General features: G+C 43.2%; 1 protein-coding gene and 1 long non-coding RNA gene across 4 annotated transcripts in view; one reads left to right on the plus strand and one right to left on the minus strand.

Moving 5' to 3' along the window:
- LOC121399102 overlaps positions 1–2,971 on the minus strand; it is a 44,578-nt gene extending 41,607 nt beyond the window's left edge. The window contains exons 1-2 of the long non-coding RNA XR_005964751.1: positions 2,838–2,971; positions 2,451–2,604 (exon numbers count right to left, since the gene is read on the minus strand). This is a non-coding gene — a long non-coding RNA (uncharacterized LOC121399102). The remainder of the gene's footprint in view (positions 1–2,450; positions 2,605–2,837) is intronic.
- LOC108702563 (protein TANC2) overlaps positions 1–14,876 on the plus strand; it is a 200,926-nt gene that overhangs the window by 16,081 nt on the left and 169,969 nt on the right. The window lies entirely within an intron of this gene.

Here is a 14,876-nt window from a genome sequence, read left to right on the forward strand (position 1 = left end):
AATTTAGTGACAATCTTAATTACCCGGCACCTCTATTCTTAACCTCCTGCATCTGGAACTAAGGATCTTGCCTGTTAATCCTCCTGCATCCGCTTAGCACTTGGCCTACTTGTAATACACAGAGAACCTGCTCAGACTAAAGTGATTGTTCAGCGCCGGTGTAAGGAAAGAACCATAAGCACTCGAAGCCAACTGTCAATTATTCTGAGACAATTTGCAGTTGGTTTTCATTTTTCTTCGTTCTTTTTCTAGTCTTTTCAGTTTTTGTCTAGCGCCTTTCCAGTTGGCAATTTCAGCAGCTCTCTGGCTGCTAGGGACATATTTACCCTAGCAACCAGGCCGTGGTTTGAACCAGAGACCGGAATATGAATAAGGAGAGGAAGGAAAATTATTCAAAAAGTATATTAAAAAAAAAAAAAAATGATTAACAATCGCAGATTTGCTAGAAATAAGGCATTTTATAACATAGTAAAAGTGAAATCAAAGTGATACTGACATGGGAAAAATATTATATTCAAAAAACATCAGTTAATAGATATTTTTTTATATTAAATTTTGAAATCTGACATGGGGCTAGACATATTGTCCGTTTCCCAGCTGCCCCCAGTCATGTGACTTCTTGTGCTCTGATAAACTTCAGTCACTCTTTACTGCTGTACTGCAAGTGATATCAACCCCCCCCCCAGCGGCCTAACAACAGAACAAAGGGAAGGTAACCAGATAACAGCTCCCTAACACAAGATAACAGCTGCCTGGTAGATCTAAGAACAGCGCTCAATAGTAAAATCCAGGTCCCACTGAGACACATTCAGTTACAATGAGTAGGAGAAACAACAGCCTGCCAGAAAGCAGTTCCATCCTAAAGTGCTGGCTCTTTCTGAAATCACATGACCAGGCAAAATGAGCTGAGATGCACCTACACACCAATATTACAACTAAATACACTTGCTGGTTCAGGAATGAAATTTTATATTGTAGAGTCAATTATTTGTAGTGTAAACAGTGTCATTTAGAAATAAAAACTACACCATAAAAATCATGACGGAATCCCTTTAATTACAAAGTTTCAGACACTTTGTATGTTTTTCTGGCTTTTGGTGCAGGAGATCAAAGATCAAAATCAGGACTTTCCTGCAGAAAACGGGACAGTTGGGAAGTATGTAACATGGTGCTGGTACAAACTGAGATTTAAAATAGGACCTGGAGTTCTAAGTACACACAGGTCCAACCAGTCTGTGCCCCCCACAGGGGCCGGCTGTAGGGCACTTGGTATTAGTTAGGGATGCACCGAATCCAGGATTCAGTTCGGGATTCGGCCTTTTTCAGCAGGATTCTGATGAATTCTTCTGTCCGGCCGAACTGAATCCTAATTTGCATATGCAAATTAGGGATGGGAAGGAAAATCGCGTGCCATTTTGTCACAAAACAAGGAAGTAAAAAATGTTTTCCCCTTACCACCCCTAATTTGCATATGCAAATTAGGATTCAGTTCGGCCGGACAGAAGAAGGCCGAATCTTTTGCGAAGGATTCGGGCGAATCCAAAATAGTGGATTCGGGGAATCCCTAGTATTAGTTAGGGATGCACCGAATCCAGGATTCTGCCTTTTTCAGCAGGATTCAGATTCAGCTGAATCCTTCTGCCCATCCGAACCGAATCCGAATTCTAATATGCATATGCTGGCGTCAATTTCGCGGGCGTCAACATTTGACACGCATTAAAGTCAATGGGTCTCTGTCGGCGTCTGAAATAGGACCTGGAGTTGCATATGCAAATTAGGGGTGGAAGGGAAATCACGTGACTTCGTCTGTTACAAAACAAGGAAGTAAAAGATGTGTTCCCCTTCCCACCCTTAATTTGCATATGCAAATTGGGATTCAGTTCCTTATTCTGCCGAATCTTTCACAAAGGATTCGGGGGTTCGGCTGAATTGTGGATTCGTTGCATCCCTAGTATTAGTATATACTGCAGGGGGGCAGTGGGTCGGTGTTGGGGGACAGGCCTTGAGTAGTGATGTCGCAAATTGGCCCGAATTTCCGTGTTTCCTGCCGGTAAATAAATAAGCAAAATTACGGCGGCGACAGTTTAGACGCCGACGCCCATTGAATTTAATGTTGACGCCCGCGAAATTGACGCCGGCGGGACAAATTCGGCGATCACTAGCCTGGAGGACTTTCTGGCAGTTGGACTGTTTTACGATTCTCACAAGTGCTCTCCGGAGAATAGAAACAGCCGGCCAGAAACTGCTTTCTACTGCAAATACATTTGCACTGCACTTTTATAAGGAATATTTATTGGAACGCTGCTTAAAATGACATTTGCTGCAGTGCAGTTCCCCTTTCACTGTTCTGTAATAATTCCTGGCTCTTCCTACAGTTTATTCTCTCTCCTGACATCTGCGCTACTCCTGTCTCCCGTCTTGGCTTTTACTCCGTGTAAGAATCTACTTACTGAACTGTTTTCGGTTGGTCTTGTTGCACCCCTGGCTTTGTGCTCAGTCCCACTGTGTATCCTTCCCAGCCTCTCCCTTTATCTCTCTGTGTCTTGGCTTCTGCTTCCCCGTATGTGGATCTCCATCTGCTTTTGTCATTTACACCCGTCTGTTCTGCAGGAGGAAAGACATCAGGGAATGTGTGACTGGAGGAACAGAAGGGGGGCCCCGTTTGCTTGTGATGCTGATAAATGCTTTATTATCATATTCTGTCTTTATTAAAGGGGAAGTTTGCCCTTAGTATAATGTCAGCAGCGTGCTCCTGAGATAGCCGGGAGCATTTGCAGCATTGCTGCCTTGTAGGATGCATTTTAAAGGGGATATAATGTATTAGATGAGGAACTGACCTGTGCTACATTGTTTCAATGCAATTTCCAGATCGCTGAGCTCACTCCTGCCCTTGCTGCTTGTATGGCAGCTGCCCTTTCTCTTTAAGTGGATTAGAATGTGGTTTTCATGACTCACTGCTTAATTCAATGACTGCGAGACATGCGTCTGCCCCTAGATAGTAAGATACACGTATGGGATCTGTTATCCAGAAGGCTCGGGGCCTGGGGTTTTTCCCGATAATGGATCTTACCGTAATTTGGATCTTCATACCTTAAGTCTACTAGAAAATCATATAAACATTAAATAAACCCAATAGGCTCGTTTTGTTCCGATAAGGATTAATCATTAGGGATGCACTGAATCCACTATCTTGGATTCGGCCAAACCCCCGAATCCTTCGCAAAATGAGCGAATACGTAACTGAATACTAATTTGCATATGCAAATTAGGCTTGGGAAGGGGAAAGCATTTTTACTTCTGCAATTTCCCTTCCCGCCCCTAATTTGCATATGCAAATTAGGATTCGGATTTGGTTCGGTCTGGCAGAAGGATTTGGCCGAAGCAGAATCCTGGACTCGGTGCGTCCCTATTAATTATATCTTAGTTGGGATCAAGTACAAGCTGCTGTTTTATTATTACACAGAAAAAGGAAATCATTTTTAAATATTTGGATCATTTGACTATAATGGAGTCTATGGGAGACTGCCTTTCTGTAACTCGGAGCTTTCTGGAAAACAGGTTTCTGGATAAGGGATCCCATACCTGTATTAGGAGCAGGTTCTAGTGTGTGGTTTATAAGGCAGGTCTGACGCCGGAAGCTGCCAGGAATACATAGGGAGGGCGCATATGGGAGAATCATTATCTGTCACTTGCCAGAGGGAAAGAGAAAACTGTTGAGGAAACAAGAACTGTCAGTGTATCCACTTGTATCCCTGTCTTTTTCCTTCCACCTTTGATCCAGCCGCGAGCACAGGGAGCCTGGGAGTTGTTGGGGTCTACCCTAGAGCTCTTTCAGGAGTCAGAACTGGCCCTGATTCTTTAGTCATTAAAAGGGTTTTCTATAAGGAAGGGAGACGGCGTTTGGTTCACTGCATAAATTATCCTGCAGCCTTGTGCCTTTATATGGTCACAGAACAACCCCTCAGTGACTTCTAATATCCTTATCATTTACATTAGGGGGTACATTATCCCTTATAATACATGAGTGATACTCAGAGTTCCCTGTATAACTCAGCCTGCAGCCTTGTGCCTTTATATGGTCACAGAACAACCCCTCAGTGACTTCTAATATCCTTATCATTTACAGTAGGGGTACATTATCCCTTATAATACATGAGTGATACTCAGAGTTCCCTGTATAACTCAGCCTGCAGCCTTGTGCCTTTATATGGTCACAGAACAACCCCTCAGTGACTTCTAATATCCTTATCATTTACAGTAGGGGTACATTATCCCTTATAATACATGAGTGATACTCAGAGTTCCCTGTATAACTCAGCCTGCAGCCTTGTGCCTTTATATGGTCACAGAACAACCCCTCAGTGACGTCTAATATCCTTATCATTTACAGTAGGGGGTACATTATCCCTTATAATACATGAGTGATACTCAGAGTTCCCTGTATAACTCAGCCTGCAGCCTTGTGCCTTTATATGGTCACAGAACAACCCCTCAGTGACTTCTAATATCCTTATCATTTTACAGTAGGGGTACATTATCCCTTATAATACATGAGTGATACTCAGAGTTCCCTGTATAACTCAGCCTGCAGCCTTGTGTCTTTATATGGTCACAGAACCCCTCCATGAACTCCTTATAATTTACATCTGTTGTTGTTCCTGTATTTTCTGTTCTCTTTCTTCTGCCTTTTGGGCCCTTGGGATTATGTTTGGGAAACAAAAGCAGGTGAAACGCAACTGCCGCTTTTACATTAGTGTGCCTAAGGCAGCCCGAGGAGAAGTATTATTTATGGACCTGCACCAATCTGCCGCTCCCGCTGATATTTACTGACACTTTCTACAGCACAATACAAGTGTTTTCTCTTCTATACTCTTTCTATATTTTTTTTCGTTTTTTTTACCCTGATAATTGCTTCCGGCAAAATTGAAACCAATCCATATGCATTTGCCTAAGAGTCTTGGTGCAAATCTGGGTGCAAGTTGCACATAGCGTTTTTCGAGTGGGGGTGCGTATTCGAAGCAGCGTCCGCAACCTATTCGCTGGGCACAAGTCTGGGGATGATTCACCTTTCAGTTAACCTTTAGTATAATATAGAATGGCTAATTCTAAGCAACTTTTCATTTGGCCTTTTTTATATGCTTTGCCTTCTTCTTCTGATTCTTTCCAACTTTCAAACGAGAGTCACTGACCCCATCTAAAAACCAATGCTCTGTAAGGCTACACATGTATTGTTTATTGCTACTTTTTATTTCTCCTCTTTCTATCCAGGCCTCTCCTATTCGTTTTTCAGTCTCTTATTCAAATGAGTGCATGGTCGCTAGGGTAATTTGGATCATAGCAACCAGATTACTGAAATTTCAATCTGGAGAGCTGCTCAATAAAAAAGCACATGTATTTGCTATCAGTCAACCACTCGATCTTAAGGTAGGACTATGCGGGCATTTTTCAGCGTGATCCAACAGGCTGCGCAAAAACGCAGGCGTCCAGTCGGATGCGACAGAAATAAGGTAAGTAATAGCATTGTCGGATGGTTTCTCAGCGTTGACACGACTGACGGATGCAGACGCGTCTGATAAACGATGCAATTTCATCCGACATTTGTATTTCTCAACTTTATTTCTGTCGCATCCGACTTGACGCCTGTGTTTTTGCACAGCGCGTCGGATCACGCCGAAAACGCCCGTGTAGTCCTACCCTAAATTGGAGAACGTCCCTTGATTGGCTGCAATGAGAGCCGATTTCACCTGCAGATCTTGGGCATTTCGGGCTCTTTTTTGCTGGTTGGATTTAGTTCGATTTTATCCGTGAGCTGCCAGACAGTTGCTGAATTTGAGTCTAATGATCCATGGGAATAAAATGACTCCAGGATAGGAATTATGCAGTGGATTGTGCAGATGGGAATATGTAATAGGCGGGTTTTCCTGTATTTAATATTCTTCCTCCCCAATTAATGGACTTAAGTGGCCGAGGGCTAAGGCGCATGGTGGTAGGGGGTTGTGGGGTGCCTCCCTCCTGTAATAAATGGTAACTGCAACTCTGTCTAAGGATGGAGGGTAATGGGATTTAATCCTCGCTTTTCTATTTTATCTCTCTTGAAACCCCAACAAGAATCCTGGAATCTGGCTGGGGAATGCTGGGAGTTGTAGTTCATCACTGGTAACGGTCCCTGAGCCAATGTACTAGAATTGCATGTTAAGTGCTCATACACACGGCCCTTGGATAACACTCAATTATTGTAAAGGGGGCTGTACTAACACAGACGCATGTATGCGCCGAATGCAGGTCAAATGCAACATGCTGCGTCCCACGTGCGTTCGGCACTTACACGCGTCGTGTGAGTACAGTGTGTTTACAATAATTGAGTGTGTTTACTCCTGCGCTCCCCTGCGGCTAAACGGAAGAAAGCGGAATACAGGGGAGTGCAGGAAAAAAAACGCCCGTGTGTAAGAGTCCTAATACAGACAGTTGTTGTTGGATTTGTTTCTCATGGATTAGCTATTGCTCGTTTCTGTAGGGCTCTTACACACGGGTGTTTTTTTCCTGCGCTCCTCTGTGTTGCACTTTCTTCCGTTCAGCCGCAGGGGAGCGCAGGAATAGACGCACTCAATTATTGTGAAGGGGCTGTACTCACACAGACGCATGTAGGGCCGCAGCATGTTGCATTTCACCTGCGTTTCACAGAAGCATGCAAGCGCCAACGCAGGTGAAATGCAACATGCTGGGTCCCAGCTGCGTTCAGCGCATACATGCATCTGTGTGAGTACAGCCCCCTTGACAAAAATTGAGCGCGTCTACTCCTGCGCACAGGGGAGCATAGGAAAAAAAACACCGTTTGTAAGAGCCCTTAAGATTGGTCAATTTTCATTGAGGTCGGGGAGCCCATATTTCTTTCAGATCAGCCATATCTGACAGTTTTTCTTGGACTGGCCAGTTAACATTTGTGTGCGATTAAGGCAGGGGTCCCCAACCTTTTTTTTTTTTTTACCCGTGAGCCACATTCAAATGCAAAAAGAGTTGGGGAGCAACAGAAGCATGAAAAAGTTCCTGTAGATGACAAAAAGGACTGTGATTGGCTATTCGGTAGCCCCTATGTGGACTGGCAGCCTATGAGAGGCTCTGTTTGGCAGTACACCTGGTTTATATACAACCAAAACTTGCCTCCAAGCCTGGAATTCAAAAATAAGCTCCTGCTTTGAGGCCACTGAGAGCAACATCCAAGGGGTTGGGGAGCAACATGTTACTCACGAGCTACTGGTTGGGGGTCACTGGATTAAGGAGTCCCAAGGCTGATGCTACAGTGTGCAAAGTGCTTCAAACCTCACGCAACTGCTCTTGGATTTTGCTGCAAATCAGCTACAAATGTGTTTTTTTTTTTTTTATTTTTTGCACTTTGCAGGCTGCAAGATTGGACATTGCTGATTGGACATTGTGCCGTTAGCAACCAGGCGTTGATTTAAATATGAGACTGGAATAATAAAAAAATTAGCTTTAACAATAGGGTCTGGATTTCACCTGGACAGCCGGGTTTTTGGAAGGGCTGTGAAAAGTCTCTGTCTGGATTTCCCATGGCCCGTCCGCATCGGCACTTCCGAGTTCCTTTTTTAGACCCGCGCCGGCCTGCCCCTCCGACGACATCACAAAAGGACTGGGGCGAGCAGGCGTAGCGTCTATAAAAGACGAAGTCGGAAGCCAGCATTTGACAGTGGCGACTAAGCATGCGAGGTAGTACATACTACAGTGCAGGTAGGCGCCACTGATTCTGAGAGGTGCCGTAGACACATTTACACTCTGGTTTTGATCTGTAAGAATATCGATACAAAAAACTATAAAACATCCTCTCCTCTTAGAGCGAGTAACTCCCCCTGTATCTGCAGGAATATCTTGCGTTGGCATGTAATGGCGTGTGCAGCCAGGAACGGGTTAATTCCTTTCCCCGGCACAAGCAATAAACCGGCGGCATTCTTTTAATTGCTTCCATATTGTCGGAGCTGTGTGGCTAAACGTCTGCGCTAACGCTGCTTCGCATACTGGACATATTTGCCAATCTGGGATACGTTAGCCTTTATGAAATATAAAACCGCTGTTATTGTGCGGCTCGGCCATGGCCAATATGACCGCTGATTGTCCGTAAACCCTCAAACCCCATTTGACAGATGCCTCCCGGGGCGTCTCTGGCTTTTGGGGGGCTGGTGTTACAGAGGGGTAACTGCTCTTGTCCCCGTATATTGCTGCCTGTGTTGAACTGGAGGGTTAATCTCAATCTGTTTATTGAAATGACTTTATTTTATCCTTGGAGATGAAATAACGAGCCCTGTCTGAGACACGACCTCATGTAGAGTGTAGTTTGTGTGCTGTATAAACTCAATATAATTAGGGATGCACCAAATCCAGGATTCCCTTTGGAATTCGCCCCTTTTCAGCAGGATTCGGATTCGGCCGAATTAGGGTTGCCAACTTTTGAAACGGTGGAGAGCAGCAGGGGGGCGGACCATGACATCAGGGGGCGGGACTGTCATATATATGGGCGTGTCCATGATGTCAGAGGGCAGGGCCATGTCATAGATGGGAGTGTTGGTGATGTCAGAGGCAGGGCTATGATGTGGCAATCGGCCGATCGCCGTGTCAATCAAGGGAATCCCTTCAAAATACCGGGCTGTCCTGTTCAAAACCGGTGGCAACCCTAGTCCGAATCCTTCTGCCCGGCCGAACTGAATCTGAATCCTAATTTGCATGTTCAAATTAGGGGCGGGAACAAAAAAGTAAAAAATGTTTTCCCCTTCCCACCCCTAATTTGCAAATGCTAATTAGGATTTGGATTCAGTATTCGGCCGAATCTATCACGAAGGATACGGGGATTCGGCCGAATCCAAAATAGTGGATTCGGTAAGTATGATCATCTCTGCCAGTTGTTCCATTGGTTCTGTTGGTTGGTTCAATGCATGAGGACGATAATAAAGCACAGACAGTCGAGCAAAGATACAGCCGCCCAATAAATCTCTTTATAACGACGCCCAACAAGTGTTTAACTATAGCTATAGTAGGAGCAGACGTGGCCTAAGTGCATTTATACGACCCAGGAGGTGATTGTTAGCCTATGGGTAGGATTCCACCTGTCCGGCTTTTTAAGGGCTGTTTGGGCGAATTTTTGGCGAAACGAAACGGGTCAAATTCGCCCATCCCTAAAAACCAGCCTATTGCTTTTATTTAATGTTTACATGATTTTCTAGTAGACTTTTGGTATGAAGATCCAAATTACAGAAAGATCCTTTATCCATAAAACCCCCAGGTGCCGAGCATTCTGGATAACGGGTCCCATTCCTGTATATATAGATGGATGCTCTCTTGGGTCAGACTTTAGGTACACAACTATATCTGACACTGTTTTTATCATTTTCATTGATCTCCCAGCAACTCTCAATACAATCTTCTTGTTCATGTATCACTGGAAGCATCATACATAAAATACAGGTTATATTAAAGTTTTCACAGGTATGGGATCTGATATCCGGCGACCCATTATCCAGAAAGCACAAAGAATTACACAAAGGCCGTCTCCCATAGACTCTATAATAATCAAATCATTCAAATGTTATAAAACGTTTTCCTTTTTCTGTGTAATAATAAAACAGTAGCTTGTACTTGATCCCAACTAAGATATAATTAATCCTTATTGGAGGCAAAACCAGCCTATTGGGTTTATTTAATGTTTACATGATTTTCTTGTAGACTTATGGTATGAAGATCCGAATTATAGAAAGATCCATTATCGAAATAACCCAAGTCCCAAGCATTCTGGATAACAGGTCCCATAACTGTACTAGGCATTTAGTATTAGGCATGAGAAAAGCCTGGTTCTGCAGAAGTACCGGGCATCAAGGAGTTAATGACATTACCCCTCCCCCAGACTTTGGGCCAAGTATTGAGTTGTAAGCTCACGTGCCAGACTGGTGTAAGACGACACAGACATACAGTTGGCACGACGGAGCTTCAGTCTGGGGGAAGAGATTCGGCACAGACGCTGTGTGTGCGTTTCGTGAAAAGTGCGGCACTTGCCAGGATTGAGCTGCACACATTCTGCTTGTTTAGCAAGAAACACTGCTGGATTCCACGTCCTGCTCTGTATTCCTGCATTCATTCCTTCTTTTATAGGCGGCTCCTAAATATTCTCCCTCCTTGTTTTAAATTAACCCCTGCTGCTTTCTATTGCTCTCCCGCATTCCTTTACTCCTCATCTGCTCCTTTAAAGGAGAACTAAAGCCTAACTAAAGAAGTAGCTAGAAATGTTGTACATGATGTTTTGTGCTTCTGTACCAGCCCAAGGCAACCACAGCCCTTTAGCAGTAAAGATCTGTGTCTCCAAAGATGCCCCAGTAGCTCCCCATCTTCTTTTCTGCTGATTCACTGCACATGCTCTGTGCTGCTGTCACTTACTGAGCTTAGGGACCCACTCACAATATACAGTACACATAGAATAGAAATGTCACAATATAAGGCTGATTAGTAATTAATACACATAATTACTACATGGCAGCACAGAAACCAGTGCAATTAGCATCAGAATTGAATAATCAGCAAACCTGTAGCATCAGCTTATATTACAGCCAGGGAAGCTCATTTTCTGCTGGATAATTAGTGACGAGCCCTAAGCTTAGCTTCTCAACAGCCAATCAGAGCCCACTGAGCATGTGAGTGTCACAGACACTTTCCAAGATGGTGACCCCCTGTGACAAGTTTGAAGTCCTGGATCATTGCTGCTATTGACAAGCTCAAACTTTAGCCTCGTTTAGTTCTCCTGTTCTCTGTCCCTATATCTCTCCGGCCATTATTACTCGCGTGACAAAGCTGCTAAATGAGCCGGTCCATCACGAGGTGGATGAGTTGGGACAGTAGTTAGATCACTTGGGGGCCTGGGTGCTCCAATATACCAAAGACCATATTTGTGGTTGACCCCCTGACGCTGGAATTTTCAGCTCGGCCCAATCACTGTGTAACTGAGCCCTAATCCAGATGTATATACCGTACCCTGACCAATAGGCCCATGGTATAAAAGGGTGTATGTTGTAACCTGTTCTGATGTTCAGGTGACTGTCCAAATGAACTGACCAATCGGAACAATTCCAGCCAACTGGCAGAACTTTCCCATCATGACAGGTGACCCTCAATCCACCACATTTATCAGCATTACCTTTCTTGCTGTCTGTCTGTCTCGCGCGCTCTGTCTGTCTCGCGCTCTCTCTCTGTCTCGCTATTAATATTATTAACTCTTGTATTAAACATAAAAAAATACTCAAAAGCGACAAATCACTCGTACAGTTTCTTCAAAGAGATTGAGTTTAATTCTGATATCAGCTCTTATATTGGTATTTATATGTCTATGGAATCTTCAGTTACTCTTTCCTATACCTGTTTACTATTCTGATTAATTAACAGAGCAATATCATCACTCTCTCAATCATAATGATGCTAATGATAATAATGATTATTGACTTTCCTTTCCCTATTGCTGCCCTTTGCTTGTATAGCCGTGTAGTTAGACCAGTATTACATTGCATTTTTCAGCATTTTTTCATACACCACTTAATGGTTCTCAAATAAATAATCCTGAATGTACATAGATACAGGATTCTCCCTTCCTTGCTATTTTTCTCTGTTTTCTATTAATGACATATATCTAAAAAAAACCATTAGGGTTAATTAGTAATAACATTGAGTCAAGAATGACATAGATTGTACACACAGACCAAAAGGCTCAGTCATCTATAATCTATCCATCTTGATAGAATAGAGATGAGATTTTAATTATCAAATGGCTTTAAAAGGGAGATTGAACTTCTATAAATGTTGTGATGACTTAGATCAGTGATCCCCAACCAGTGGCTCATGAGCAACATGTTTCTCTCCAACCCCTTGGGAGTTGCTCCCAGTGGCCTCAACACAAGTTTTGGTTGCATAAAAACCAGGTTTAGTGCCAGAGCCTCTATAGGCTAGCAGTCTATATAGAGGCTACCAAAATAGCCAATCATAGACCTTATTTGGCACCACAGGAAATTTTTTTCACGCTTGTGTTGCTCCCCAACTCTTTTTAAATTTCATTGTGGCTCACTGGTAAACAAGGTTAGGGACTTAAATAGTACTAGAATTGCACTGGGTTTTTTTTATGTGGTTATTGAATATTGCTATATGATTTCTAGGGTCAGTTACCCTAACCACAAGGGAGTGGTTTGAAAGAGAGCCTGCAGGATTGACTGCAAGTTGATCACCATTTTGGTTACTTAGGTCCATGACCAGTCAACCCAGACAGTAAGTTGGAGAGAAGCATTGAAAGCTTTAACATTCAGAACTACGCAATTTAGGGCATAACCAATCCATTTGGACCATATTAGGCCATGGACATGATCCTCAGTCAGAAAGTGTCTACAAAGGCACATGAGGAGCCTATCGTTGGGGTCAGCTCAATTTGACCCACCAGTTGGATGGCCATTTTGGGTAGCGTTCATTTGCACATTGATCATCAATTAATCCAAATATGTTTCAGGCAAAGATAAACCTAAACAAGATGAAGTGACACCAGTAGAGTAGATTTAGATCTACCAAAAGACCTTGAGCTGATACCAATGAGAAGACAGCAGTATGTAACCTACAGGTGATCTGTTAGATTGATGATGTGAGTGGCATCAGGATCAGTCAATAGATTTGCTAAGTGAGGGTTATTCCACTTGTAGAGGACCTGCTTTTTCTCATAATGCATCTTCATCTACATGATTTATATTGATATAATGTCATACAAAGAAGTCTCAGGAGCCTTTGCTGTGACTGAGGGCCATAAAAAGAAACCCCATAGACCAGGTGTGGCCCCTACATTTGGACAACCCTGATCTAACTGGTTCAGCAGACACGAAGAAGAGAAAGGAAACACATTGGTTTTGTTCTATGTTTTTGTATTTTCTAACTTCGGAATGTTTTTGTTTTGGGTAATGTAAGCATTCATTGTACTGTGTCATGTTTTTCTAAGGCGCTGTGATATCTGACTCAACAGGTGTGATAGTAAATCAAAAGTACGGGCACTTCTGCCCTGGTGGTGGAAGGTATCATGTCATTAAATGAGAAGACCTGCAGAGCTTTTTAAAACAATGAGAGGTTGTTAGTCCTGATGATAGAAAACCACATTATATTAACAGAACCTGATTCTAAGTGCAGAATTGGGCATATATTTGAACTTGAAGTGGAGATGGGGTGGTCCTGTTTTTCAGGAGAAGTCTTGTTCTGGAAAAACATGGTTGGTCCAGCAGTGACATCACAACATATGGGGTCACTTCTTTCAGAAGACCGAACACATGCACTGGGTGGTAGCATTTTATAATGCTTATTCCTCCCTACAAAGTAAGTTTTTAGTTAATATGGATCTCCTTTACTTGGGGGGTTATTGAGTAGGTAGGTGTAGGTATGCTGCTTTGTTCCAATGTTATTGGGAGAACTTCAGGTTCCACAGAATGAGTCATGGCTTTACAGTCCAATATCTCAACTACTTTTCTGTTCTTGATCCGTTAACTCTGTTACATATTGGTCTTATGTTATTAAATGGCAGTCCCTGTGCTAATATTATTTGAGTCTTATTTGAGACTTATGATGGTGACTGAAGAATCTATCGCTTTAGGCAACTGTTCAGTTCCTTGTGGGCATGATCTACTGGGAAAGGGAGAGCAGCTGCAATGGGTCAAGGAAGGACCTGGGGGTATCATGGGCGGGACCAATAGTGTCCCAGTTTGTAAAATAATTAGGAGTAATATGATCAACATATGTTGGAGGTCTACATGGTAGACCTGCAGCCCTTCAGCTGTCATTAAACCCTGGCAGCTAGTGCAGGAGTTTAGGTCAACAGGTGGAGACTGCACATTGTTCTGGTCTGATATGAAACACATAGTGCAGAACTTTCTCCAAATGGTGTGTGGTGCGCAGTGGAATTACTTTCCAGGATTGGGGCGTCATGCATTGTGATATGGCTTACACCTCTCTACTGCTTCTCGTTCAGTCCAGGTATAACATATAGTTTACAACTTGAACGTTCAACTAATTGTTCCAAAAGTTGGGACACATGGAAATGATCCAAAGGCACACAGAGCTGATGCAGAAAGTGCACTGCACTTTCGCATTAAACATGCAAGGTGTTCCTTGCTTGCATCAGCTCTGTGTGCCTTTTGGATAATTTGTTTCTAGATATTGGATGGTTGCCGGACCTCTACCATTGTGCACCAGACCGCACTGAACTAATTATTGATAAGGGTGTGTGAGCGCCAGGTTCGTATTTCACACATGGAAATGATCCAGTGTAAGGCTGTTTAAAGAGTAGTGGTTGGGGATATATTATCTGTATTTACTTGCTACATGTTCCTTCCACAAAGAGCCTTTTAGTTTAGTACAAAACACGGATACATTGTGTTTCAGGTACATGTTTCCTCAGCCTCACTGCTTATTACACGGACAATACATCTGGCATCTCCATTCAAAGCCTTTCTTTGACACCCAAATCTAATGTCGAACTCGGAGAATGATGCGCAAAGAGTCTCTTTCTTACAGTTGTACACTTAATATTCAAGCCTATTGATAACTCTATTGTGTCCTTTGTCTGAGACACATGCTTGCTAGCTAATTGGGGTGCTGGGTCTTCCTCCTTCCGTACAACAAACTATTTCTTTTTCTCCCCCCATAAAGCCCAGCGCCTCCCTGGACCCAAATGTACCCCCGATAATGAAAAATAAAATTGCAAGTGAAGTATCACATAATCACACTGATAGTTATATAACTAGCCTCAGCATTGATGTTGTTTGACTAATTATGGAAGCACAATTGATTTAATGAGGGGAAAGCTCTCGTTCACA

The sequence above is a fragment of the Xenopus laevis genome, chromosome 9_10S (assembly GCF_017654675.1).
Source record: "Xenopus laevis strain J_2021 chromosome 9_10S, Xenopus_laevis_v10.1, whole genome shotgun sequence".
Lineage (NCBI taxonomy): Eukaryota > Metazoa > Chordata > Amphibia > Anura > Pipidae > Xenopus > Xenopus laevis.